At 42.8% G+C, this 6,001-nt stretch overlaps 1 pseudogene; it reads left to right on the forward strand.

Annotated features, from left to right (window-relative positions):
• LOC111973555 (guanine nucleotide exchange factor VAV3-like) overlaps nucleotides 1–6,001 on the forward strand; it is a 138,901-nt pseudogene that overhangs the window by 107,762 nt on the left and 25,138 nt on the right.

Here is a 6,001-nt window from a genome sequence, read left to right on the forward strand (position 1 = left end):
TCAGGGTTTGGACGGGAACGGGACGGGGGGGGGGGGGGGGGGGGGGGCCCTGTGATAGTAACACTTCCTAAACCTCTAATCTTATCGGCTAAGTGAGATGGTCTGGACAGAAGCTCTCTGTGAGCTGAGAGGGTGCTTAAAATACTACGTAAGCTAGCAGGGACTGAGATGGGGCCTCTCAAAGGTCACTTCTGCCACCACCACACACGCCAAAGCGCGCACACACTCGATCTGCACACAACAACACACTAAGGTGGTCAAAGGCATGCACACACGCCACCAAGACAAAGGATATCTTCCATTTAAGCACGACAGCCTTTTATCTCCCCACAAGCTGGCTATGGCAGAACTAGAAGGTGAAATAGTAACCCTGTGCAGTAAGTCCACCAGTACAGCCAGGGTCGCATAGAGAGAGAAGAGAGAGGATAGAGCTTAATAGAAGAAAAGAGAGAGGGAGGGAGAGAAAGAGCGACGAGAGAGATAAAAAGAGAGGTGTACAGAGATTGAAAGACTCTCTTAAAAAGTTTCTAAGCCAAGCGTGAGTTTGAGAACGCAAAAATCTTCTCAAAAACCACCATGTTCAACTTGCCAAAGAGTGTGTATTATGATCATGGATATCCGACTACCGATAATACTAAATCAGAAGATAACATTCTGCTAGAGTGGTTACATTAATCCCAAAAGCTGCATGGATCTCCATCTGCAAACATAGTGGTATTGGCTGATCATGAGTATCCATCTGCAGAGTGGTATTCAACAATCAATGATACCGCATCTGCATAGTGGTATTCTTGGATCAAACCTTAAATATGGCAAACCAAGACACATCAAGAAACAATATTTGGCAAGATTAGCATTTTTAGGACAGAAAATCAACCCCCTGTAATATCCTTTTCTGACATTAAAATTCGTAGTGTTGTGTTACATCACCATCAAAAGGATATATTTTCCCGTTACGCTAACCCGGAAACACGGAACAGAACATCAAATCAATTGTTGTTTCGATGTAACACTGGACAGCTTGGTTCACTTTCCAAGATTTTTCAGGTTAAAATAGGACAGCCTTGTGTCACAACCCTATTGGTTTGGTGGGTGGGAGCGTTTGTTTCAGACCGCTAATTCCAGCAGTCTAGAAGGTATAGATTATGGCTGTAGGGCAGGAATCATGTATCGGGCAGTGGCAGCAGAAATGTATTTATTTCATCGCCCCCTGGCTCCACCCATATGTAAGGGCATGCACAGAGCGGTTTTGTGTTAGAGGACGGTCACCAATGTGTGACTCTTGTGAAGAAGCTACTAGCAGAAGACCTAACGAGAAACAGCACAGCAGATAGCACAGCAATGGCAGCCTTTTGTCTCGGTGCAGTTCTCTCTTCCAGGCATTTTACCACAACTTTTGTTGACTCTCATGCTTTGATACACAGCCTTGTTTTGTCGAGTTGATCATTTGAGAGTAGTGGTGTAGATTGGTTGAAATTGTCCTTCTAAGGTAAAGAATGTAATATCTTTGTTTTATCTTTCCATGGGTATAATTTAAAGGAATCTCTGATAGAGAGGAAAATCATTTTAGGGCTAGTCGTTATAATTTTAGCAATGTCTTTCTCTTTCCACAGAGACAACATATTACGTAGGCTACTGTAACATTTTCTGAGTGTATCATGTGTATCACTTGCTTAATTTAATGTATGAACACAAATACTATGGCATAGAACCAAAACATGTTAGGCTATTCTAGAAAACATAAGTTATGTCGCTACTATTTTTCATAAACTAGCCAGAGAAAGAGTGAAACAGCTGTCTCAATAGAATTGTCATAAGAAAATTTGTGGGCAACATAATGTGATGATAATCCAGTGGTGCCGCATACCAATAGATTCAATTTACCTTACTTATGTTGGTCCCACCTAGCTAATCTAAGATGAATGCACTCTCTGTAAGTCGGGCTCTGGATAACAGAGTCCTGCTAAAATGATTAACTTGTCAGAATAAATTAAGGGTGGTTCTGGTTTAGCAGTGGGGCTATGATGCGCTTGATGCTTCCCAGACTCTAGAGAGCTGTCCTGATATGCCTATTGGTGGAGGGAATGTTAATTTGACAGTGGGGCTAGGGCCACATGTGTGTTATCACATCTGAATTTAGCCTTGTGTTCTTTATGGAGAGAGGCGCTCTAGGGTCTTGGTTTATTTTAACCAGGTCTACATGACCTTTCATTATTACAGGGAGAAGTGCCTGGTTTTAATGATTTGTTTATCATCCTCACCCTACTTACTTTCCTCAACGTCCTTCTTTGAAATCTCTTTTGGGAATTGTCTCAGCAATGTCTGTTAACGTTGACATAGCTACAACCTATGGCAGTGTCTTTTACCATGACGGACTCTGTCCTTATTTATCTTCTCTCCAGTTGGCCACGTGTCACGAGGTGTCACCACTGCAGGCATATCTTTTCCAGACATGGCCTTTGTCTACAGGGAGTCCATGGCGGCTCTATACCAGGAACGTCATGGCTCCCAGTTACACCCGGAGGCATAGTTCACAGGTTAGAACCCTGCCACTCGCGAGCTAGGGGAAGACTCATCAAAACTCAACCGGCCTGGTCGGCGAGGCCCAAGCCTCGGCCTAGAGCTCCAAGGTAAAACCCATCTTACTCTATTACCTAGTAATATAGAGAATGTTTGGGGTTAATGGCGCATATTTTGAAATTGTTGAATTTAATAGAACTTATTTAACGTGTATCTTTAATATCACTGTTTTTTTTGTCCGCCATTAAAATGGCATCAAACGCTTTAAACTCTCTTTCTTCACAGGCCCAATCCTCCAGAGTTCCTTGCCATATCTTCCTCTTTAAGCTGTCCGGCATGAAACATTTTTAATTTGTGCACCTAAGGAAGCTCTTTTCATTCGGGTGACACCCAGAGGCCCGCAGAAAGACGTGGCCCGAAACTTTTCTCCTGAAGCTAGTGCAAATATAATTGGATTGGTAAACATCATGGGGCTTGATGATCCCACCAAGGTGGCGCTCCAGTTAAATTCAGTAGGAAAAATAAGTGGATCGGAGGAGTAGCAAGAAGACTGCTCACTTGTCAAGACTAAGACATGCAGGTACTTCAGACCTCCTCACCTGAGCGAAGATTGCAGTATGGTGACTTCTGGCAGTGAGAGGTGACTGGCAGGCCTATACCTGTTGGCAGGAGTTCTCTATGGCGACCAGTCAGCCATGTGGGTGAGATGGTTCTGGATGGAAATGCAAGGCAATATTTTTTGCATAACACTTTTTAGCTTTCTAATTATATTTATTGTTCTGAGGTTAATGATGTGCAATAATCAAGACATACTATTTAATTTAGTCACGATGGTACAACACTTGTATCAGTATCAACTTTGTAATGTGATTATGGTTTTTTGAAATAGTAATTGTCTTGTAGAGTCATATGATATGTTTGGCCGCGCCCGCTCAGGCCCAAGAAGGAGCAATTGCATATCTGTTTTAACAGCTAAGTTGTATTGAATCAAGTGTGAGCTTAATGACTGTATTTTATTGTTGTCAAATGTTTAATGCAATGGTTAATAAACATGTAGCGCAGTATAATATACTTGCTTGTTTAAAGAAATAATTACAGAACCTAATCTATAAGGCTTAAAATGCTATTGGGCGTAAAAATAACGTTTTTAAATTTGTTTCAAGTTTTGTTTCAACATTTATTCTGAAAGCCTATTCAGACAGGAGGGGGAGCATAGGAAGGATGCTTAAACATTGATTTGGGCTCAAACCAAAAACATCAAATCAAATCAAATTGTATTTGTCAGCACACACTGAATACAGACAGGTGTAGACCTTCAGTGAAATGCTTACTTATAATGCCTTAACCAAAAATGCAGTTCTAACCAAAATAAGTGTTAAGGTAAGTATTTCTAAATAGTAAAAAAACAACATTTTCTAGAAAGATATCAAATAATTAACGAGCAACAATAAAATAACAGTACGAGGCTATATACAGGGGGTATTGGGTACACGAGTCAATGTGGCGGGGGCCACAGGTTATCCGAAGGTAATTGAGGTAATATGTACATGTAGGTAGAGGGTAAAGTGATAATAATCGAGAGTAGCAGCAGCCGTAAAAATGGGGGGGTCCATGCAAATGGGGGGTAAATGACTTCCCTAGGAACACAGGTACTTTAAAATACATCTGCATCCCTCTCTTGTCGACCATCCTTAATCTATTCTCCCCCATCCTGCTGTTCTGTTTCTAGTCTCTTTATAAGAGTCTGAGCTTTCTTCATCACCATGGAGTGAGAAACACAACAGTGTGTGGTGGATTGCAAACACACTGTTCTTGTTTGAARGGAATCTCCTTAGATACAAACACAATTGAACAGATATTGCCAAGAATATGGTTATATTCCTTTTAGTCTACTCCGTTGGATTCTAGCTGGCTTTTGTTGTACCTTTGGATAACAAAAATGTTTGATGACTGGAAAATTGGACAATAGCACATGCGATGTTACCGAGACCAAGGATAAAGCTATTGTTTCATAGCTTTTGATTGCTTGGTCGTATATGGATGGTTGGTATGGTGACAAGTGGGAGGGTGGCAAAGGTTCATTGTTTTGCTTTCAGATCTGCACACGCACCCATATAGATGAATATGAACACACTGATATTGTGGTTGTGTTTACTCTCTCAGGGTTACCTAAGATGTTGGTGACCAGGAACTATTTTGGCGTGCCAAGTCCCATATGTGGCCCGCCCCTCAACATCCAGCAAGGTGACATCATCGAGCTGGTCTGTGCCGATCTACACAGCTCCTGGTGGCAGGTGAGAGAGACATCGGTGTGTGTGAGTTTATGTGCGTGTGTGTGTGTCTCTGTGTGTGGCAGGTGAAGTGTCCCTTCTCTCCACCATTACATGTTACCTCACCCCTCTTGATCAAACCATGTTTTAACAAACTATTTCAGATGAAACTAAATGAATTGGTTTGTTCAATCAGTGAATCATATGCACCATTGTGTAAACTGAAACATTAAGCCCTGCCCTGACCAGTGACATAACGTTGTTGTGTATCAGCACTGTACAGGTACACCTATTGAAAGACACACCTATTAGACTGGGACAAGAACTAAATGAGCATTGTGGAAGGAAAACAAGTGTCATTTTCTAAGTCTTCTTTCTGTTGAACATGTCTGTTTAATTCTCACAATATTCAGTAATCAACATGGCTCTAATTGATTTTCATAGACTGGTCTGTTTTGTTTGGCAGCTTATTCTAATCTGACTGTGCCTCTGCACTGTGGGACTCCAGTGTGACTCCAGTGTGACTCCTGTGMGACTCCAGTGTGACTCCAGTGCATTTCTAGCTGCATTGTCTGTCTGTCACACACTGCTATGGGTAACTGCACAGGGAGTGGCTAATCCACTGCTTTGAAAATGGTTGAAACTGTAGGTTTCAGCGTGGCGTTTTTACAGCAACACTGAGGAGCTGACGTAAACATGGGGGGTACATACTGAAACTACACCCAGACAACACTGAACATTTCACCATGTTGTCGTGTGGGGGAAGTCTTATAACACACGTACGCACACGCACGCATGCACACACCCACAAACACACACATTCTTCCATAATGTGACTTTAATCTGGGAGAACAATAACAGGCCTTCAGGAGCACGCCAGATGAGGGTGTGGGCATCACCGTCTTTGTGTACAGCTTACCCTGCCAATGTGTGTGTTTGTGCCTTTCCAAACCACACAGAGGCACACGCCCATTCAGACACCTCCAGCTCTTTGTTTGTGTGTTTTGGGCTAGCAGGCTGGCTGGCTGGCTGGCTGGCTGGCTGGCTGGCTGGCTGGCTGGCTGGCTAGCTGGCTGAATGGATGGATGGATGGCGTTACAACAGCAGCAGCAGGGAGGAAGGCTATTTGCTATTTCTGCTGTCTGCTCTGGCTCTGCCTGAATCCACGTGGGCCTAGATATATAAGCTCTCTTCTCTCTCTCTCTCTCTCT

This window comes from Salvelinus sp. IW2-2015, linkage group LG14, assembly GCF_002910315.2.
Source record: "Salvelinus sp. IW2-2015 linkage group LG14, ASM291031v2, whole genome shotgun sequence".
Classification (NCBI taxonomy): domain Eukaryota; kingdom Metazoa; phylum Chordata; class Actinopteri; order Salmoniformes; family Salmonidae; genus Salvelinus; species Salvelinus sp. IW2-2015.